Raw genomic sequence first — 24,723 nt, 5'->3', positions numbered from 1 at the left:
CTGGGCTCAGTTGACACCTCTAATACTTAAGAATGAGTTATCTCTTAAGACTTAAGGTTTTGGGGCAGCTAGGTGGTACAGTGAGTAGAGCACCAGCCCTGGAGTCAGGAGGACCTGAGTTCAAATGTGGCCTCAGACACTTCACTCATGTGCTAGCTGTGTGACCTTGGGCAAGTCAATTGCCCTGCCCTCCCAAAAAAAACCCAAAAGACAAGGTTTTAACTTAAAACTTTTTGCTGTGTTTTAGACTAAGGTGGAATACTTCTTTGCCTTTAAATTCAAATAGCCTTCCCAAGAGCCTTTCAGCTTCTTCAAATTTCTACTAAGAATTTGAGACAGGTGAGTAATCTTTGTAAATCCCACAGCTTCTGCTAATATAAAATGTAGACGGAACGCTTTCCTGGTAGAGACAGAGGCAAGACGTGTTTGTTTTGTTTCAGATCGCAAGTCAGGGTAATCCAACCTTCTTCATTAACCAGATGATAATAGCAATTCTATCACCACCAAAAATATCTCTGATTTTTCCAAATTGAATTTTAAATGATTAATCAACAATATTGCCTCATCAAATATCAGAAAGCAGTGTAGAGCAAAACAAGTTGTAGAAACTTTGGTGAGAAGCTCAAATATGCAAAATTAACCTGATGATATGAAAGGATGAAGAAGGGAGGAGGAAAACCAAAAAGAATTTTTATAACAAAAGTGCTTTCTCTATCAATTATAATAAAGCCACCACATTTGATCTCTAATTTCACAATTTCTTTATGACAATAATACACACGTTTATTTCCCTGTTATGTGCCTTGTTTGATATTAATACTCCAAAGTCATTAAACAAAATTATCTTTGTTGTGACATCTTTCAAGGAATCTTGTATGATTTTAGCATAAACTTGGAAGATGCCTTGTTGTTGGAGGGCTCTATCAAGTAAAAAAAATTTTATAGTCAACAAATAATCAATATAGTGGGATATTTTATAATTTCTCCCTTTCAGTCAATTGAGTGATTGCAAAGATGTAGTCTCTTGCAGCATGTTATTGTGAAAGATGTCCCATTTCCTTCTTAGACCAGCCCTGGAGTCAGGAGGACCTGAGTTCAAATTTGGCCTCAGACACCTGACACGCTAGCTGTGCAACTATGAGCAAGTCACTTAACCCCAATTGCCCTGCCTTCCCCCTCCAAAAAAAACCCACGGGGGGGGGGGGGGGCGAATCTCATCATCAACCATTGTACAAGGTAGGTGCTCTTATTTTACAGATTACAGACACATCCATTTCACAGGTGAGGAAACTAAGGCAAACAGAGGTTAATTGACTTGCCTAGGGTAACACAGCTGATCAGTGTCTGAGACCACATGTGAACTCAAATCTTCCTCACTCTAAGCCCAGCATTTTATCCACTGCACCATCCAGCTACCAAAAGGCGGGATTCATATGTTCTTTCTCTTAGCTGTTCATTATGTTCCTGCAGATCCTCCTCTAATTCCCTGTTCCCCACTCCAACCCCAAAATACAAGCTCTTTGGGGATAGGAATTGATAATTTTTAACTTTATACCTCAACCTGTAGAGTGACTGGCACATAGAAGGCATTGAACTAATGAAAAAGCACGTATTCAATGTTGCTTATGTGCCAAGCACTGTACTAAATGTTGAACAAACAAATACAAAAGCAAAGAGAATCACTGTCTTCAAGAACCTTGTGTGTTAATGGAAGAGACAACATGTAAGTGAAAGATGACCTGGGAGGGGTATTTTGGATTGAATAGTTACCCTAATGATGAGTAGGGCCATAGAAGAGCAGATTGTCACATCCTTCCCAGTAGCAAAGGCAGTATCAATTTTATTATGGTCCCTAGAGGGAGGTAAGATGGTAACTGACCAATAGAAGGCAGCTAGATAGAAGATGGCCAGGGAGCAAAACAAAGCCTGGATAGAGCCGTACTGTACATGGCTACATACTCCAGACCATCTGAGGCATTCACCAATCAGGACAGTTGATCTCCAGGACAGGAGTTTCAGAGCTGAATGGGGCATAGTTTCTGGTTCAGCAGCAAGCAAACTGATAAGAATATGGGAAGACCAACTAGACTAGATCAAAAAGAAGCACAAATTGGAAGGGCATATTTTTGCATGTGGTGAGGGATAGATTCTCAAGGTATCAGATAAAAGGGAAAGTGACAAAAGCTTGGGAAAAGTCTTGTACCTTATTAATACAAAAAATGTGGCAATATGAATAATTACCAATTCATATGGCTACTTTCACATCTCTACAAAAATCTTTATGAGAATAATTTTAAACATGCATCAATGACCACCTTGATGAAGGTCTAAGAAGGAAATGGGACATCTTTCACAATAACATGCTGCAAGAGACTACATCTTTGCAATCACTCAATTGACTGAAAGGGAGAAATTATAAAATATCCCACTATATTGATTATTTGTTGACTATAAAATTTTTTTTACTTGATAGAGCCCTCCAACAACAAGGCATCTTCCAAGTTTATGCTAAAATCATACAAGATTCCTTGAAAGATGTCACAACAAAGATAATTTTGTTTAATGACTTTGGAGTATTAATATCAAACAAGGCACACAACAGGGAAATAAACGTGTGTATTATTGTCATAAAGAAATGGCTGGTCATCCAGTTTGGCCAAAATGAATTGTCATATGTAAAGGGAATTGATTTAAATTAGGTCAAAAAGGAAGGCTAAAGCCAGATTGTGGAGGGTCCTAAATACCAGGCTAAGGGTCTTCAAGCTGGGTGATAATTTGTGGAGTATGTTGTTGAAGGTATTATCTTTCATTTAGAGGTTGAACTAGATGGCCACTGAAGTCCCAATGCTAAAAATTTCATGATTCTCTGATTCTTGTTGCATATTCTGAACTAGACACCCCAGGGACCATGTCTAGGAGGAGCTAAGTATAGTGAAAAGGCACTGGGCTTGGAGTCAGGAAGTCTTGGGTTCAAATCCTGCCTCAGACACTTTATACCTGTGTGTGTGTCCTTAGGTAACAGTAAGTCCTTTAATTTCTCTGAGCTTCACTCCCTTCATCTGTAAAAAGAGCATGTTGGGCTTGATGACCTCTAAAGTTCCTTCCGCCTCTAAATCTATAATCCTACGTTAAGTAACACAACTGCGGAACCTCTGCCTAGGGGCTACGTTGTCCCAGTTGATGAAAACCCATTATATCTAGTCAGCCCCCAATCCTCAACCATGCATCTCTTGATCTCATTTCCTGACACAGCACAGCTATCTTTCCACTTCTTGCTCTAGGAATAGTCAAATCAACACTACTATTGCTTCTGGAAAGGATATCTCCACCTACTGCCTCTCAATCTACTGCCTTATGGCTTCCCTCACCAGCCCTGTGACTTCCCAGACCAAAATACTCTTTCCTAGCCATCACTTCCCCATGTATGTTGTCTTTCCCTATTAGAATATAAGATTTTTGAGGGCAGGAACTGACTTCTTTTCTGTACTGATAGTTCTCAATTACAGCAAATAATGAATCCCATGGAGTAGTTGCATCATCTGAATTCACACTGTACCTTTCCACTGGACTAGAACTAATTAGCATATTTTACATAATTATAACTTCAACTACCATATTTTACATAATTATAACTCCAACTAGTGAGAATTCAAATACATACAACCAGAGATTCATTATTTGCACTAACTGGAACCTAGCTGTATTGGCATCTCCACCATTTAGCACAATACCTAGCAATTAGTAAGTACCTAATAAATGTTTTTTCATTCATTGATTTATTGTAGAGTCCTACAGAAAATCAATAACCTGTGGGTTGGCTCAGAAAACCTTAATCTAGAATCTCCACTGTGTAAGTCATGTAATTCATTCTCAGCTTCCACAAACTTCTCCCAAAAATAATGTCATATTCCTCATTACGTTTTCCCCTCTTCCCATATCCCCCAAGGGACCTTACACAAGACTGTCCTTGGAAATTGCATGGGAGCACTGAAAGTATTTTTCCATCCAGATGTTGTTTGGAATATAAAAACCTATCCTTTGAGAAAGGCTATAGGTTGGTTTAATGATGGGGCAATGTCCTGCAAGTCACCGCATGTTTGGATTAGTGGAGCCCACAAAATGCAGGAAAACTGAAACATGGGGCCAGATAAATTAGACTTCCACTCCAGAGCTAGTAGAAATGGACCATGTGGCTGCTGATTTTCACTCAGTCCTATGCATCCTTCAATGAATATTGAAGCCTCTTGGTTTCTTGTCTAAGTGACTGCCAGCATCTTTTAATTCAAACATATACTGATCAGCTGATCCATCGGTTTACCACAGAAGTTCATGAGGTCAAAAAGGAAGGAGGAAGAGAAGGAAAGGAGACCTAAACCTAATTAAGATGGAGCCAGGCAAAGTGGATCCAGTAAAGGAAAGAGAGTCAGCCTCATAGCCAGGGTGACCTGCATTTAAGTCCTGTCTCTGACATACATTGGCTTTGTGACTCTGGGTAAATCATTTAATCTCTTAGGGCTCTGGACACCCTCTAACACCCCCTAAGAACCTCTGGAAACCCTCTAAGACTGTGAGTTGCAGAGAAGAGCTGACCTGCAATGTTAGAGGGAGTTTCCTTACCTGGAGTTCCTCATACCAACAAAATCACAGGTCCTGTGCCTATTATTTCAGGGACACTGAGTTGTTGGGAAAGGGATGGTGATGCAATAAAGGTAAATGGGGAGACATTATACAGGAAGAGAACCAAGAAAGTTTTTGGCAAGGGGAGTGGGATAGGAGTAAAGGGAGGGCAAAGAGTAGATTACACTATTCCTTCCTATCCTTCCATCCTCTTAACCCTTATTCTCAACCTCCAGCCATTCTATCCTGTCCTACTTTCCTTTCCCCTACTACTTGACTTCTCTTTATTCACTTTGGAATCTTGAACATATAGTTAACCAAGTCAAGTTAGGCATTAAGTAAGTATATACCATGTGCCAGGCACTGTTAGATTATCCTATACTCTTGAACTCTCTGCTTCCCCACATCCTATCGTGGCTCACCCCCTCCCAATTTCAACTCTGGATTAGTCCCTCCATCCTTCTCTATTCCTAATCTCATGCCAGAACACTGCTGGAAGAGGTCACCCAAGTGTATTCATTGGATACACTACAAATTTATGTTACATAGTATCAATTAACTGGGCCCTTTGTACTATCCGGCAATACTTTTTGGGGGGAGGGGGGAAGGCAGGGCAATTGTAGTTAAGTGAATTGCCCAAGGTCACACAGCTAGTAAATGTGTCAAGAGTCAGAGGCCATATTTGAATTCAGGTCCTCCTGACTCCAGGGTGGGTGCTCTACTCACTGTGCCACCTAGCTGCCCCTCCAGCAATACTTTTAATCTTCCCTAACTCTTTTGCACTCCCCACAATGTTTGTTCCAAATTTTCTTTTCTCTCCTAAAGGCACTAATTACAAACATCTCATGTAGCCCCCAACCTTAAAAGAAACTTTCATCTGGCACTGCTACTGCTCAAATATACTATCCAATATTTCTCCTATTCACAGTCAAACTCCTAAAAAAAAAAAAAGCAATGTATACTCCTTTGCCTTTACTTTCTCTCCTCTACTCCTCCATCCCTTAAAAATTCACTTCTGAGTCTACCCCCTCAACTAAAATAGCTCTCTCCAAAGTTGCCATTGATTTCTTAATTTCTAAGCCTTTTCTAAATCCTCAACTTTTTTTTTCACCTCTCTATAACATTGTTGACCATTATCTCCCTCACTAGGTAACTCTCCCACCTTTGGATTTTCCTAGCATTGCTCACTCCTGGTTCTACAACCTATCTGACTGCTCCTGTTCAGTCTCCTCAGCAGGAGCATAATTTATGTTCCTCTCGGTATGTATGAGTGTCCCCCAGGGCTCTGTCCTGGACCATCTTCTCCTTAACTGGTCTCAGCTCCTCTGGATTTAACTAGTATGAAAAGGCAGTGTGGTATGATGGATAAAGAATTGGACCTGGGCTCAAATCCTGCCCTAGATTTGGATGAAACTAGCTGAATGAAATTGTCATTGGCAATTGGCAAATCATCTGCAAAATGAGGGCTTTGGACAGACTCTAAGGTCCCTTCCAGCTGTCATCTCATGATTTCTATGCAGATAACTCCCAAATCTGCATATCTAGTCCTTATCCTTATGGATCTCCTAAGATCCAGTCCTGTATCCTAACTGCCTATCTCTACCTAGATGTCTCATAGACACCTCAAAATTAACATGTTTAAAATAACTCATCTTTGACCTTAAATCCTCCCCTAATTCTGACTTCTCTATTTCTCTCAAAAGTACCAAAATCCTTCCAGCAAACCCTCTGAGTCATCCTCCCTCACTCCACACATCCAATCCAATTCTAGCTCCACAATGTCTCACGTCTGTCACATTGTCTCCACTCATGTAGCTACCACCCTCCTTCAACCAATCAATCAACAAACATTTATTAAGCACCTACTATGTGCCAGGCACTGTACTAAGGGCTAGGAATAGAAAGAAAAGCAAAAAGACAGTCCCTACTCTCACAGTTTAGTGAAGGTAGATAACACGAAAACTATGTACAAACAAGATATATGCACCATAAATTAGAAATTATCAAAAAGAAGAAAGCTACTAGAAAAAAAAGGGGGTTGGAAAAATCTTCTTGTAGAAGGCAGAATTTTAGCTGGGGCTTGAAGGAAGTCAGGGAAACCAGGAGGCAGAGATGAGGAAGACAACTAAACAAAATGCACGTGGTTGGGATATGGGAGTGTTTTGTGTGAGGAACAGCAAGGAGACCAATATCACTGATCACAAGACTATGTGTAGAGGAGAGTAAGGTGTAAGAAGACTAGAAAGGTAAGAGGGTCCACATCATGAAGGGCTTTGAATGTCAAATAGAGGATTGTATATTTAAGGAGCCACTAAACAGTAGGATGACAAAATCATATATGTACTTTAAAAAGTTCTTGTAAGTGGAGGATGGACTGGAGTGGGGAGAGACTTGACACAGAAAGACCAATCAGCAGGCTATCTCAATAGTCCAGGCATGAGATGATGAGAGCTATGCATAAGGAATAGCAAGTAGGTCAGTTTGGCTGAACATAAGATATGTGAAAGGGAGTGATGTGAAATCAATCTGGAAACATAGGTTGGATCCATGTTGTAAAGAATTTTAAATACCAAATAGATGTTTATATTTTTTTCCAAAGACAACATGGAATTCATGAAGCTTCTAAAGCCCAGAATGATGTGGTCATACCTATGCTCTCCCAAATAGTCTGACTATAAGCTCTGAAGAACAAGTTCCAAATCTTATACTTTTGTATCTCCTTGTAGTTCAGGCAGTCCCACTGGACACATGGAAAGGAAGGGGGAAGGCAACAAGCATTTATTAAGCACTTAATATGTGCCAGGCACTGTGCTAAGTGCTTTACGAATATTCTCATTTGATGAGCTGCACTATTCAGGGAGGCAGCCAACAAAGGAGAAGTTGGTTCTACCATCTGATCTCAGAAATGACCTGAGGTTCATATACATAAAATCAACCTTTTTTAATACAACTACTCTCAGCCCCACTTTCACCCTTTATGAGTGCCCATATAACATTAACCAGGGTAAAGCTAGGCAACTGCTCTTTCCCCCTTCCACACCCTCACGCTTCACAAAACCTTTCAGTGACTTCTCTTTTCCAAGAAGCCCTTGATGCTCACTGTAACCTGATTTCACCTATGGAAAATGTGAGCAACGGGACTGTGAGGCAAACAATGCAGAAAAAATAAGCTCATTACAGAGAGAATCAATCATAGGGTTCAAGGGGAGGGTAGATAAATTGTAAACAATACATATATTACAGGTTTCCAGGGGAAGCTAGAGATGTTTACATTATAGTTAACAAGCTTTTTAAGTAGCACATTGAGACAGTTTAAGCGCAGGACATAAGGTAACCTCTTGAGGTTTGAGCTTGAGGGATTGTGCTGCCACAGTACAAAATGCCCCTTCGTGCCAGCATCATACTGATACTGGTTGATTTTGAGAGTAAGGTGAGGAAACTACTCCCAAAATGAGAGAAAAGCAATAGAAGCCCCTAATTACTGACGAAGCCTTTGTCATCCTTCTGCCTCCCAGGATTAATTATATGAAAAGCACAGGTCTAGGTAGAAAAGATATCACATCACCATTAAGTAATTCCAGCTTTTCCAGTTCTTTTCTACTGCATCAGTCACATAGACTGGTCAATGGTTTGGCCAACTGATGACAAGGACAAAGCCTTCATACTCCCTCTTCGTTTCGTTTTTGAAAGGCAACTAGAAAAGACTAAGAAATGAAAGCTCTACCAAAAGACTGTAATATATCTTCTCAGCCAGACGTTGGCTCAGACAAAGAGCAGAGATTTAATACTGCTAAAATGAGACTCTTCAGCCAAAGGCAGTTCATTGAACTGTACTTGCCTAAGGAGAACATTTTGAAGCAGACTAGCTCCAGAATATCCTCCTGCTGGGGTACACCCTACTCACAATGTAGAAAAAGAAACACAGAAGTGGGGGAGTCATTAGTAAGGTTAACTTTGCCAGCAATCCTGCGGCATAGTAATTATAATGACAGTCTAAAGTGTACCTTTCTATAGAAGTTCAGAGATTTTAAAATGCGTTATAGACATTAAATTCACAATGATTCTATGCGTTAGGTACTATAGGCTTTGTTTGATTGATGGAAGCTGATCTAAGTGTCAGTAGGGAAGGTTCAAATCCAGGTTTTCCTAACTCCAAGTCTAGCCTTCTTTCTACACCACCAGAATGTCTCTCTAGGTGGTGACTCCAACTTTCTTGATCCCATTATGAAAAAGCTTAATTCCCATATCCTGTTGGTTGAAGTTTAGTATATTGGTGTCCCTGTGGCTGCAGACTGAACAAATACCTTCTTTATATCCCTAGCACTTGGCACAGTGTAGATGCTCAATAAATCTTTTATTGACTGACTAAAATTTGTGTTTTAAAATAAAGATTCTAAAATCAATCAAATGCTACTTTGCATAATTCCATGATTCGCTGAACACTGGATCAAATCTATTGGGCTGGAATGTAAATAAATGTAAAGTCTTACACTTAGAAATGAAAATGTTTAAAATAGCTTGAATAACAAAAACAGAAAAACATACAAGAAAGGGCAAGTAGATATGAGTTGATATTTATTTTCTCTAGGTCGCATTTTTGGCAAAACTAAGGCCTGAGATTTTATCCAGGCTTTTGGGGTCCTCCCCTTTTGCAGATACCTTAAGCTTAAATCCCTCAACATCCTTAGAACTGTATCACTTCCAGTATGCATTTTCTCTGTCACTACTTAATCTCATCCAATTGTTCTTCCCATCTCTGTTTCTTTTATGATTTCTTGAAATATGATGTCTAGGCTTTTTTTTTTTTTGGTCATGACTTTCAGGTTGTCCAGAGATTGCTAAATTATCTCTCCTCAATCTGTTTTCCAGGTCAATTATTTTTGCTGTAAGTCACTTCATATTTTCTTCTACTTTTTTGGGACTTTCGGCTTTCTTAAATATTTCATGTCGTCTCATGGAGGTATTAGCATCTGTTTGGTCAATTACAATTTTCAGGGTGTTATTTCCTTGGATAAAACGTTTATACTTTTGGTTCTAAGCTGCTAATTCTCTTTTTGTGGCTTTCTTCCATAGCCCTCATTTCTCTTCTCATTTTTTCCTCTACTGCTCTCATTTGGTTTTTAAAATAATTTTTGACTGTTGCTTTTTCTCTTCCAGGAATTTTGGTTAGAATTTTGGTTTGGTACCCAAACTATGTTTGAGGCTTTGCTTGTAGATGCTTTAGAATCATTCTTTTCTTCTGCATTTATACCTTGAACTTAACGGCGGGATTCTTTTCTGTTGTTCGTGCATTGGGCCAGCCAACTTCTTTATTTTAGACTTTATATTAGAGCTAGACTTTGCACATTTCTGAGGAGAATGTCTAGACTGAGTTTCTCTCCTCTTGTGTCTTTCTGCTCCTCCAGCTTAGGCTAAGGACCTGCAAGCATCCTCTGCTGGCAGTTTGGGGTGATGTCTGTTCACTGCCCTCCTGGTCTGAACTCTGCAAAGATCCTGACCTGGCCTTGGGTCTCTCTGGTTGGATGCTCCATAAGTATGCTGCTGGACTCAGCAACTATTAGCCCTCTGAGAGGGTCTAAAGGTTCAGAGGACATGAACTATAGGCTACCCTTTTTGACTGGATTCCTGCCATGGTTATTACACTGCAGGCTTTAGCCTGAGCTGGTGGCTAGAACTGGGTCCCAGCTCTACTCCTGGGATAAAAGCTACACACCTACTGTAATAGTCTCTGAACTTGCTGCTTGCTCACTTCACAGATAGGGCCATGACAGTGACCACTGTTCTCTGCCACTTCTAGGACACAAACTTCTTCAAACTCTCATGGAGCTGTGACCCAGAACTAAGTAGTAGGCTGCCAGATGGCACACATTCCTGTACCCTGAGCTGGTTCAGGGATTCCCCAGGATTTCTTCCTGCCCTGGTGCCTGGTCTCACTACTCTTTCAGTTTGTAATTGCTAAAAAAGTTCCATTTGTGTGCTCTTGGCCAGAACCTGTCCACAGTCCCCAAAGACTATCTGTCTCCCTAAGTGACCTGGCCTGGAAAAACTGCTTATTGGACTACCTGAAAGCCAGGATCAAAAAAAGAGCCTAGATATCATCTTTCAAGAAATTATCAAGGATAACTGCCCTGATATTCTAGAACTAGAGGGTAAAATAGAAATTGAAAGAATCCACAGATCGCCTCCTCAAAAAGATCCCAAAAAGAAAACTCCTAGGAATATTGTTGCCAAATTCCAGAGCTCCCAGATCAAGGAGAAAATACTGCAAGCAGCCAGAAAGAAACAATTTGAGTATTGTGAAAACACAATCAGGATAACACAAGATCTAGCAGTTTCAACATTAAGGGATATTCCAGAGCTCAATGGAGCTAGGATTAAAACCAAGAATCACCTACCCAGCAAAACTGAGTAAAGTGCTCCGAGGCAAAATAAGGACTTTCAATAAAATAGAGGACTTTCAAGCTTTCTCAGTGAAAAGACCAGAGGTGAATAGAAAATTTGACTTTCAAACACAAGAATCAAGGGAAGCATGAAAAGGTAAACAAGAAAGAGAAATCATAAGGGACTTACTAAAGTTGAACTGTTTTGTTTACATTCCTACATGGAAAGATAATGTGTGTAATCCATGAGACTTCAGTATTAGGGTAGCTGAAGGGAATATACATACATGTACACACACACACACACACACACACACACACACAGAGGGCACAGGGCAAGTTGAATATGAAGGGATGACATCTAAAAAAATAGAATTAAATTAAGGGATGAGAGAGGAATATATTGAAAGAGGGAGAAAGGGAGAGATAGAATGGGGTAAATTATCTCACATAAAAGTGGCAAGAAAAAGCAGTGCTGTTGGAAGGGAAGAGGGGGGCAGGTGAGGGGGAATGAGTGTATCTTGCTCTCATCGGATTTGACTTGAGAAGGGAATACCATACACACTCAACTGGGTATCCTGCCCCTCATGAAAGTAGGGGGAAGGGGATAAAAAAGGGGGACAACAGAAGGGAGGGCAGATAGGGGGAAAAAGTAATCAAAAGCAAACACTTTTGAAAAGGGACAGGGTCAAGGGAGAAAACTGAATAAAGAGGGACAGGATAGGATAGAGGGAAATATACTTAGTCTTTCACAACATGACTATTCATGGGAGTGTTTTGCATAATGATACATGTGTGGCCTGTGTGGAATTGCTTGCCTTCTTAGGGACAGTGGGTGGGGAGGGAGGAGGGGAGAGAATTTGGAACTCAAAGTTTTAAAAGCAGACGCTCAAAAAAAAAAAAAAGGCTGTTTTTGCATGCAACGGGAAAATAAGATATGCAGACAATGGGGCATAGAAATCTATTTTGTCCTACAAGAAAGTAAGGGGGAAAGGGATGGGGGTGAGGGGAAGGGGGGTAATAGAAGGGAGGGCAGACTGGGGAACAGGGCAATCAGAATATATGCCATCTTGGAGTGGGGGGAGGGGAGAAATGAGGAGAAAATTTGTAACTCAAAATCTTGTGGAAATCAATGCTGAAAACTAAAAAATATCAAATGAAAAGAAGACTAGAAAGGGAAAGGAAGAGGAATACATTAGAAGGTCATAGAAGGGAAAGGAAAAATGGTGAAAGTTATCTCACATATTTGGGGTATGAAAGTAGAATAATATACAAACAAGAAGAAGGGAAAGCAGATGACATTTGAACCTCACTCTAATCTGAATTAGTCAAAAGAGAGAAGACAATACATACACACAGCTAGGTATAGAAATAAATTTCATACAATAGAGAGAACAACAGGAAAAAGGATTGAGGAGAAGGGAGGAGATAAGAGAGAAAGGAGATTAAGGGCAGGGTTAGTCAGAAGCAAAACCAACCATTAAATGGGGGGTAAGGGGGTGGTGCCAAAAAAAAAGAAGGAAAAATATGAGAGAAGAGCATGGAGGGAAATACACAATAATCCATAACCACGAATATGAATAAGATTAATTCACTCATAAAAGATGAAAGTCAATGTTTCAACAATCCTGCTAGCAGCTGTTGTCGGGGTGAAAGACCAACACAAGCCCAACAACAAGAATGCTACCAGCATGCTGCAAAAGCCCAGGTTCTTGTGATCTGCTTTACTAAGGAAAGCAATGTTAAGGGGCTGACATGTTTACTTTAATCCAGCATACAGACATCATTCACTTAGTTCAGGAGAAAAAGCCAGCACCCTGAACTTCAGAGCAAAATACAAATTACAAACATCGACAGACAGATCTTGTCTGATTCAAATCCCAATACGTAGCTACCAGAGTTTAACAAAGTCCCAACATCTGGGTTACGAGCTGGAGGGCTCTTAGCTACAGCTGCCCAGAGTCTCTGCATCATCTTGCTACCACGATTGAGGGCCCTGAGCAAATAGCTCTGTCTTCTCTTCTTATTCCATTTCAGACATCATCAAATGTCATCTGAATGACCAGAACTTAGGATCCTATGATTGGCTGTTGAGTTAGCACCTCCCCTTAGTACCCTGGGAGCTTCACACCCACATGGGCTTAGCACCTAATAGGGGTTTGGGCCTGGGGCTTAGCACCTAGTAAGACTCAATGAAATACACTGAATTACTCAAAGGAAACAAAAGCCAAACTCTTCAAGGGCACTTGGTTGAACTGAGTGCTAAGAGCCCATTTTGCTTACCAACACAGTCAAATGGATTAGAAACTAGAATGCAGCAATATGTTGTTTAAAAGAAACACACTTGAAACAGAAATATTATCTATCAAATGCTTCAGCTGAAGTTAAAAAGGCAAGGGTGGCAATCATGGTCTCACACAAAGCAACAACAAATAATAGACCTAATCAAAAGAGATAAAAAGGAAAATTACATTTTGCTGAAAGGTATCATAGAGAATGGATTACTACTATCAATGCTAAACATATATATCAAATGACACAGCTTCTAAATTCTTAAAGAAAATTTACATTAATTCTAGGGGAAAAAAAAACTATAATGGTATGGGAACTGAATTTATTCCTCTCAGATCTAGAAAAAATCCAACAAAAAAAGAAACAAAAAAGAAATGAAAAATTTGAAGAGAATTTTAGAAAAACAAGATTATGATGGACCTGTAGAGAATATTGAGTGGGAATAGAAAAACTACACCTATTTCTCAGCTCTGTATGATACCTTTGCAATAACTGATCATGTGTTAGAGTATGAAAACCTCACAAACATGCACAAAAGCAGAAATAATAGAAACTGAGGAAATGTCTATCAATTGAGGAATAGCCAAATAAGTTGTGGTATATGAATGTAATAGAAAACTATTATACTATAAGAAATGATGAGCAGGTCGATTTCAGAAAAACCTGGAAAGACTTACATGAACTCATGCTGAGTGAAGCGGGAAAAACCAGGAAAACATTGTGCACAGCAATAGCAACATTGTGTGATGATCAACTGTGACAGAGTTAGCTCTTCTCAGCACTACAACGATAGAAGACAATTCCTAAAGAATCATGACAGAAAATGCTATCCTCATCCAGAGAAAAAACTATGGAGTCTGAGCATAGAGCAAAGCACACTATTTTCACTTTTCTTCTTCATGGTTTTCCCCTTTTGTTCTGTTTCTTCTTTCATATCATGACTAATGTGGAAACATGTTTAACATGATTGCACATGCATAATCTATATCAAATTGCTACCCATCTTGGGGAAGGAAGGGAAGGAGAGAGGGAGAAAAATTTGGAATTCAAAATCTTACTTTAAAAAAATGAATGCTGAAAACTACCTTTACATGTAATTGGAAAAAATACTATTTTTAAAAAATAACTACATGAAACATAAATTACTTAGGAGTAAACCTGCCAAGACATAAACAAGGATTATATGAACACAGCTACAAAACATTCTTTACACAAGTAAAAACAGAACTAAATAATTGGAGAAATATTAATTGCTCATGAGTAGCTAAGCCAATAAAAATGCCAATACTACCTAAATTAATTTATTTGATGCCATACCAATCAAATTACCAAAGGATTACTTTATGGAGCTAGAAAAATATAAAGTTCTAAAGGAACAAAATGTCAAGAATCTTGAGGGAAGAAAGGAAACTAGCGATACCAGATTTCAAACTATTCTACAAAACCATAATCCTCAAAACATTTTGGTACTGGGTAAGAAATAGAGGTTGATCAGTGGAACAGACTGGGTCAACAATATACAGATGCAAAAGGGCATGATCTGATAAACCCGAAGATCTAGTTGTTGGAGCAAGAACTCACCTTGTTTGGAAAACTGGAGTCTGACAGAAAGTAGGTATACACTAACATCTTAACACCATCTACAAAGAGAAGTTCTAAATAGGTACATGATTAAAAAATAAAGAGTGACATCATAAATTAGAAGAAAATAGGAAAAACTTCCTGACATCTATGATTATGGGAAGAAATCATGACGAGAGAGACAGACAGAGAGAGAGAGACAGAGAGAGAGACAGAGAGACAGAGACAGAGAGAGTCAGAGAAGGAGAAGGGGGAAGGGTTCACAGAAAATAAAACGGACAATTCAGATTAAATAAAATTTTTTAAAGTTTTTGCACAAACAAAATCAACAGAGATAAAATTAGAAGAGAAGGAAGAAATGGGCTGGGGTTGTAGGAATCTTTACAACAAGTTTTTTTGATAAAAGTCTAGTTTCTAGGCTAAATATAGCTCATTCAAATGTAAAAGGGCCTTTTCCCAATTTATAATCAAAGGATATGATAGGCAGTTTTCAGAGAAAGAAATCCAAGCTATCACTAGACAAAAGAAAAAATGCTCATAATAACTAATAATTAGAGAAATGCAAATTAAAGCAACTCTGAAGTATCAGCTCACACCCATTAGATAAGTGAAGGTGACAAGGAAAATAACATACTGGAAGGGTGGTTGGAAAACAGGTGGGTTTTTTTGTTTGTTTGTTTTGCTTTTTTCTCCACATCTGTGAACTGATCCAACCATTGTGGAAAGCAATTTGGAACTATGCTTAAAAAATTATTAAACTGTATAAACCTTTGACCCAGAGATACTGCTACTATGTCTAAATAGCCCTGTTTGCAGTGGCAAAGAATTTGGAAACTGGGAGGAGAGGCTATCAATAGGGAAATGGCTGAATAAGGCATGGAATATGAATTTGGTGGCATAATAATGTGCTGCCAGAAATTATGAAAGGAGTGAGTTGAGAGAAATCTGGGGACTCTTGTATGGACCAATGCATCCTGAAGTGAGCAGAAGTAGGAGAATAATTTATAAAATAAAAACAATATAGTAAAGACAATTTTGAAAAGCTTAGGAACTCTGATCATCACCATGACCAACTACAATTCCAGAAGGCTCTTGATCAAACATGCTGCTCATCTCCAGAGAACTGATAAGAGTCTCACTGCAGATTGAGACATAGTTTTTTGGGAACATGACCAATGTGGAAATTTGTTTTGCTTGACTATGCATGTTTGTAATACGAGTTTTTTCTTATTTTCTCAATTTGTGGGGGTAAGCAGTGTGGAAAAGGAGAGGAGCTAAATCTTCATTTGAAAGAAAATAAAATTTAATTTTAAAAGGTCATTATAGCTATCTTTAAGCTTATGAAAAACTGTCATAAGATAACAGGATTAAGTTCGTTAAGCTGAGTCCTTAATGGTAGAATTAAGAACAATACGTAAAAAAATGTAGTTACAGATCTAGGTAGGATGCAAGGGAAAACATCTCAGCAATTAGAGCCATCCAAAAGTAGAATGAGTTACTGGGAAATTTCATAGGTTTCTCCTCATTTTGTATCTTCAAAGAAATGCTAGATGTTGTAGATGACATTCCTATTCAGGAATGAGTTTTTACAGGTAACCTCTGAGGGCCTTTTCCATGTGAAAATTCTTTGATTCTCTAGTTCCTTTAGACATGTTTTCATGTATTTGTTTTCTTGTTTTAAAAATCTACCATTTCACAGTCACTTTGACATCATCTGGATAGATTTTTTTCAGATCTCAGATATGAGCAGGAATAGATACTAAATGAAGTCTAAGTTTTTACATATACATTTTTAAAATAACTTTGAATAGTTAGCTCAAAAGTAAACAAACTACAGTTCTAAAAATATTTGAGAGAAAAATTCATGAAAGGCTGCATTGTAAATATGTTACTTTTCCTCACATTCCTTAAAACATACATGGAACTTTCATTGAGAACCTGCTTTCTCTTCCCAACTAAATATTATGACAAAATTTAATAGATCTATAAACAGATCAAGCATCACCCTGAAACACTTATCTGATTTTAATAATACACGCATGCTGTATACAATCCTTAACAATACAAATGGGTTTTCTGCATCATTTGCTTTCCTCTTTACTCTCATTTGTCCTGTTGGCACAGTGAATATCAGTACTTTCAGAGAATAAAAACTTTCTTGCTGACTTCTGCTATGTCATTGATCTTGAATCGCTGCTTATGTGCTAAAAATTTTTAAAGATTTTCTTGGGTCTTTTTAAGCAAAATATCTACTTTGGAAATATTCCAGCTTTAATCCTTCTGCAACCCAAGTTCTACACTCACTTTTTGCATGATACATATTGACCTCTAATTTTCTTTGTCATTCTCCCTCCTATAATTGTGATATAATTGCCACTGAGTGGCACCACCTTGGCAAGAGAGCAAGATGACTCATAACATCCCTTGCAGTAACGAAGAAAAAGAGCTGAATCTATATGTGCAATTCTAGATTTTTAAAAGTCCTTTCTGGTTGAGAAACACTCTGGCATAATGAATATGAAGCTTGCCCAAGAGTCAGGAGAACATCATCCAAGTCTGACCTCTGACATAAGCTGTGAGGTCCTAGGTAAGAGATTAAACTTCTTAGTGCTCCAGGCAATTCTCTACATCATTACAATGAAGGGATATGCTATGGGAGAGGAAGTTCCTCACAAGGAGGCTCTCGATGCCCCTGAAATTATAGATCCCATGAAACACAAAAAATCATTATCTCCTGTAGTTCACCCTCTGATGGAATGGTAGAGCCTTGAATTCCAAAAATCTTCATTTAAGGAGGGAACTCAACATTTCATTGCTTGACTATACTATTTCTGGACTTCTGAGTTTTCCACCAAACCTCCAGTAGTGCACCTCTTCCTGGCTCTCCTTCTTTTCAGCCTTTTATGTGTTGTCTTTCCTCAGATTATAAGCTCCTTGAGAGCGAGTGTTCTTTCTTTTTCTGTATTTCTATCTCCAGTGCTTAGCAGGGTATTTGGCATGAAGCAGGTGCTTGAGACATTTATTGAATAGTTGTACTATAAATATGCACAAATCTATTTTAAGTCTATTGTAGTTCCATTTACAAATCTAGAAAATAGTTCTTCCTCCTTTATAACTTTACACATAAAGACCTGAAATATTTTCCCCTGAAAATTCCATTCAACCCAGCACCATTTAGCCCTTTTAAGAAAGCTTACTTATTAGGGGCTGGGTGGGGAGTTGAGGCAAGAAAGGGGACTCCATGCAAATGTGCTATGAAATTCTATTTACAAGTACTTGTTATTTTTTATTGAAAAAAGAGAAGAGGGATGACTATTTTTGTTTTATTTACCAAATGACATATTGCAAAACCCACAATTGAAAGCATTTAGTTCAATTTTGGTCATTGAGACTTAAGGAAAATAAAACGTCTTGTCATTTAAGGTATTTTTAGTCTAGGCAGTTGTCCACTTGCACAAAGATGCAGATCCATTTATTTCCCTAAAGTATAATGGCCAAAGTCCTTAGCTGGTAGAAAAGGAATCCCATCAATTCTGAAAAACTAAAATAATGACCATCTAAAGTCTTTAAAGCATTCAAAATCAAATGGACTTCCAGGAGGGTAGCAGAGCAAAAATTGAAAAAGTGAACCATGCTCCTCAAGAGACCCCATCAAAAATATCAAAAGAGATGCCCTTGAAGAAATAAAACCACTAGACATATTTAAAAGATCTCATTTCAATAACACTGCTGTTATTCAAATACATTTGGAATGCCTCTTTTGGAATTAATCATTGATTTTTCAAATATTCATTGAGCTACCATGGTGTAAAAAGTCATCCATAGCCTGGCTTCCACCAACCCTTCCAGTTTTATTTCTTCTGACTCCCCTTCACAAATTCAGTCATACTGATCTATTAACTCTTCCCCACCTATAATTCATTTCTCACTGTCCCATCTTAGCACAAGCAGGCTCCCATGTCTGAAATGCACTTTATCTTCCTCCCTACCTTGAAGAATACCAAACATCCTTCAAGGAACACACAGGCACCACCTCCTACATCAGACTTTTCCTGATTTCTCTGGTTATTGGTATTTTTCTCCCTCTGGAAAACACTTTGCAGTATTTTGCATATTGATGTGTGTTCATGTTGAATGTTCTCCCCACGCAAATTCATTGAGAATGGGATTCATTTTGGTTTTTGTATTCCCCACACCTAGCATGGTGCTTTGCACATGGTAGCACACTTCAAGAATATTTGCTAAAGTCATATGGTTTCAAAGTCATTTGAAGAGTCACACAAGAAATCAGTCTCCTTACTTCATAAACATGCTTGACTTTTAAAAGTCCAAAGAGCAATGCTCAATTTTTTGAGTCACTTTATTCACCAGATATATATTTCCAAATGGCTTTTGGCTATTTCACAATATCAAATCCACCCTCAAAGGATGAAGGTTTGTCACCTTTAAGAATATTCTGAAGAGTGTACTTATTGTCATCTCTGAAGACAATTCCAAAAGTACAAGTCCAGAATGTTTTGAGAAACATGATATGGCTACTAGGGTGATGACTTTAAAAGGCATGACACTCAGGTGTGTAAGTTCTGGTATGTTTACTTTGAAAAAAAAAAACTCTCATAGCTTTATAAATTACACATTGTTCAATAAATTACCCCAAGGTATTCTTTTTCTTTTACCTTATTACTTCTACCAAGTCTGACTTTGATGCTTCATTGTGGCATGGAGGTGAGCCTATGTTCTTAAAATGCCATGTTAGAAAGGCTTCTTTTATCCTCCTGGCAATACTGTTTTCTGGATGTCCCCTATGCTTGGAATCCTCTTCTTCATTTCAGACTACTGACTTCCCTTTACAATCCCAACTAGAATCCCTTATGTCCCACCTGAAATCTCATCTTCTACTGGCTGCTTTTCCCAATAACTCCTAATTCTAGTGCCCTCCCTTTGTTACAATCAATCAAGATTCATTCAACACCCATTATGTGCCAGGCATTGTACTATATCTTGTTTGTACATATTTGAGTGTTGTCTTCTCCATTAGATTGTGAGCTCCTTAAGGGCAGGGACTGTCTTTTGTCTCTTTTTCGTAACCCTAGCACTTAGCACAGTGCCTGGCACATAGTAGGTGCATAATATTTATCAAGTGAGTATGGAGAAAATTTTCACGAGTAGATAAGAGACTTTGTAATTATTTGGCATGAAAAACCATGCCATCTCCTCAAAATCGTATTATTCCAACATATATCTCCTTCCATGAGAACTTGGTCTAGTTTAGCTCTTCCCATCTTGAGAGAGTAACAGTACCAACCCCATTAAGAGAGTAGCCTGAAATTGCCCAAGGTCACAAAGCCTCATTGAAAGATCAGCTCCCTATCCCCTTAAAGGCATGAGAAAGGAATATGCGGGCCTCTGCAAACAATATTCTATCTATAGCTATTCACATTTTTAGATTGATTAAATAATACAGAAAGAGATTTCACTGATTATTGATTATGGAAAAATCATTTCATTTGGTAGGCAAAGTGTTATCTTACAGGCTCTCCTCCATTAAGGTATCTCCCATGCATATGCAAAAATAATACAAAATTCCTTGAACAATATAATGGAGATAATTATACGTAAAAACTCCGATTATAAATATCCAGTGAATCCTAAAACAAGAACAGGAGTGTATGTTCCCCAAAGGTGTTTGTCATTGTCAGAGAAGATAATGCAGACTCCACATCAAAGAGAGTTTCCTTATAATGGTGAAGTCCTCTGGATGTTCTTGTTTGTAGATGACTGAAACACTACCAAGTCTCTTAAATGAGATCCAAAATTACTTAATAGTGCATCCTAACTATCTGCACAGAAAAACAAAGATGAAGATAGACTATTGTTCAGAATGATATGCAATTGGATAGACACAGAGATATCCCAACAGTAGACACTGCAAATGGACAATAAGTTGGTCCTAGAATTAACATGAAAAGGAAAACAAAAAGGATTACCTTTTCATCTTCCTGAAATCAAGGCCCATATTTTTTAACAATATATTTCCAGTGACACCATGTGGCTTTGAGTCATAGAAAATGTGAAAAGAATTGAGATCACTTGAAGAGTAATGGGGGAAGAGAGCAGGCATGCACACACTTAACAAATTACTAACCAGGATTTGTACAGGAAAAGTCACATAAAAGATGTAAAGGAGGTAGGTTAGTATATAGAGAGAATAAGAAATAATTGAGTGGTAGGCCATATGCTCCAATGGTAACCATACAATTTCAAGAGATCTAAAGGGAAGGCTTCCAGTACATTGAACAAAACTCTTATGGAAGACTAACAGGACAGCATGTACCAGAGTCACATATGCTGAGATGTGCATGGGCAGTAATCATCATTTTTGGAAGTAGCAATCATAAAAAAAAAAAGAGGTCCAGCCAAATATCAAAATGGGACCTGAATAAAGGTGAATATATGTATTATTTAGGTAAGCTTTATACACTACCCTAAGAGACTAAAACTGCTATCTCAGATTCCACTATAATTTTTAAGTCTATAAAGTCACATAATCAAAAAATACCTCTCCAGAAAGAGTATGAGAATTCTCAGTCTGAGGATATGATCAGTTTAATCATAAATATTCTTCTGAAAACATATGGTGCTTTTGAATACTTACAGATATTTTTCCTGCCTACTTCTAAACACATTTAATACTTAAAGTTTTAACCAAGGAGTGACCCTAACAACTAACAGCAAATTCAAGGCCACCAGCCCTGGATTAATTTCTCAGAATACCAAAATAATCTATGACTGTTGAGCTATCAATTTTTTTTTTGAAAATTCCATCTTAAAGAATGGGAAACCTTCCATAGATTTGGAAATAGGTAAATATGATTCCAATTAGTAGAGGGAGGTGAGAGAAGGAAAATGGATTTCTCATACTGCAAGCCAATGAGCTTGACTTTGATTCCAAGCAAAAGGTTCTAAATAAGTTTTAAAGAGATGGTTTGTGAATACTCAGGAGAAATCAGTAGTCACTACAAGCTAGCTTTTTTTCATTAGAAATGTCATGCCAGGGTAAGTTCATTTTATCTTTTGACAGAGTTGCTAAACTGGTAAATCAGGATAGGGTATATAGTATTTCTAGATTAAAGTGAGGCATCTGACAAGTAACCCATATAACCCTTGAGGACATGATGTAGAGATATGGCCTAGATGACAATAATTATATACTGTCTGTCCTTCTTGCCAGACTGGTAGCATGAGTTTGAGTTAAAGTCAACAATGTGATGCTAGCAACTAAAAAAGCTGCTGTTCATTTCTAGGCACATTTTGGGAAGGTCACTGTCAACTGTAATATATGCAAAGGAGAGTAACCTGGAGGATAAGAAACCCGCACAAGGATTAATCAGGGGAACTAGGAAACTTTAGCCTAGATATAACTTCAGGGAAGACCTAGTAGCTATCTTCAAGTATCTGAAAGGTCTCCAAGGAAAAAAGAGGAATTATGACTTCTCTTATTGGGCCACATAAAGGCATAACTCATAAGCAATGTAGTGACATTTCAGAGGGATAGATTTCAATTCAACATAAACTTCCAAACCATTAGTTTCTCCAAAGTGGAATGGACTGCCATGGTAAGGTTTCCTTTCCCTAGGAACCTTCATTTAAAGGGAGGCTGGATGATCATACTGGAGATTGTAGAGGGAGTTCTTGTTCCAGTACAAGTTCAACTAGTCAATCTCTAAGACTCTCTCTGACTCTGGGATTCAAAGGCTGCTAAAAATGAAAATGCTAGCAAAGGTACTCTGTTACTGGTATTACACTGCTCTCTTGTGGCAAGGGTGGGAAATGTCACTACTTAAAACTGTTAAGACAGCTCCTCTATTTTGACTCAGTCAATAAACATTAAGTACCCATCATATGCCAGGCACTGTACACTGAGGGGGATACAAAGAAAAGCAAAAGATAGTCCCTGCCCTCAAGGAGCTCAAAATCTAATAGGAGAGACAACATGCAAACAACATGGTACAAGCAAGTGACATATGGGATAAACTGGAGATAATCAAAGGCAGATCAGGAAAGACTTCACGTAAAAGGGGGAATTTTTGCTGAGATTTAAAGTTGGGGAAATCAGGAAGCATAGATAAAGAGGGAGAGAATTTCAGGAATGAAGGAACAGCCATGAAAATACATGGAGTCTGGACATGAAGCATCTTGTACAAGAAATAGCAAGGAAGCCCATGTCACTGGATCACAGAGCACGTGGGGATGAGTAAGGTATAAGATTGGAAAAGTACGTATATGTGGGGAGCAAAGAGAGAAGAGGATATGAACGGCCTTGAATAACAGGATTTTATATCTGATCCTGAAGTTAATCAGAAGCCACTGGAGTTGTAAGTCAGTGACATGGTCAGATCTGCATTTTAGGAAAATCACTCTGAGGACGAGGAGGGACTATAGCGGGGAAAGAACTGTGGTGGTGGGACCATCAGCAGGCTACTACAATTCTCCAGGCAATGAAATAAGCACGTGCACCAGGATGGTGGCAGTGGCAGAAGAGAACAGGGAAGGACAAGCAAGAGCTGTCACAAAGGTAAAATCAACAGGCCATTGGCAACAGATTACATATGAAGTGAGAGTGAACAGCAAAGGATGACATCCAGGTTGCAAGCCTGGGTAACTGAGAGAATACTGGTACCTTTAATAATAACACAGAAGTTTGGAAAAGGGGAGGACTTTAAGGGAAAAATAATGAGTTCAGATTTGCACATGTAAAATTGTAAATTTGGACACGTAAAATGTCTAAGACATCCAGCTTGAGATGTCTGAAAGGCAGTTGGAGATGTGAGACTGGAGGTCAACAGAGTAGTCAAGACTAGGTAAGATTTGAGAATCACCACCATAGAGATAATTGAAGTCAAGAAACCTGATAAAATTACCAAATAAAACAGCATGTAAGTAAAAGAGAAAAGTGCCCAAGGACAGAGGAGGACACTCCCAATTAGCAGGCATGACTTGGATGAAGAGCCAATCAAGAAAAAGGAAGGGGGAGAAAGAGGAATAAGCATTTTAAAAGTGCTTCCTGTGCACAGATAGGGTGCTGAGCTTTACAAATCTCTTCTGATCCTCACAACAACCCTGCAAGATTATCCCATTTTATAATTAAGAAAACAGAGGCAAAGTGAGGTTAAATGACAATCTAGTTTTAATCTCTTTCTAGAGTAACTTCACATGTGATGTTCCTCACAGGCTATACTCCAAAGTGGCCTAAATTCTTCTCCCCATAACCAATATTCTATCTCCAACCACTGGGTCTTTGCATTTCAAGTTCCCCAGAAGACCCAGTTCAAGTGGCTCCTCCAAGAGGCCCTTCCCTCTCAGTTGCCAGTACCACTTTCCCGAAAATTGTTTTGTATTTGTTTTGTATTGACTAATCTGTGCTATTTTCTCTCCAATAGAATGTAAGCCTCTTAAAAACAGAAGCATTTATCATCATATTAGTAATCAATAAATGCTTGTTGAATTGAATCCAATACTAGTCAAGTTGAACAAAAAATTGCAACGATGTTCTAGGTTTTAGTTTCTTTTTCCAAAATATTATTTGGGCCAGATATTACCCAAGAACGAGTTCAGAGGCTTATCAACAGGCTGATTGCAGAGTGAATTTTCCAGTTACTACTAAGTTATAGAGAGGTTGTGATCTATATCAATGAAGAGAAAGTAATATTATTTCAAGTATCCATGATTTTATCATAGGACACTGGAAGAAGAGATCAGCCTCTAGTCCCCTCTTAACAGATGGAGAAACTAAATTTCAGAGAATTTATACAGGGTATACATAAAGTTGGTATGCAATTTAAAATAGTTGTAA

This window comes from Trichosurus vulpecula, chromosome 7, assembly GCF_011100635.1.
Source record: "Trichosurus vulpecula isolate mTriVul1 chromosome 7, mTriVul1.pri, whole genome shotgun sequence".
NCBI classification, from domain to species: Eukaryota; Metazoa; Chordata; class Mammalia; order Diprotodontia; family Phalangeridae; genus Trichosurus; species Trichosurus vulpecula.
This window is presented reverse-complemented; position numbering follows the sequence as displayed.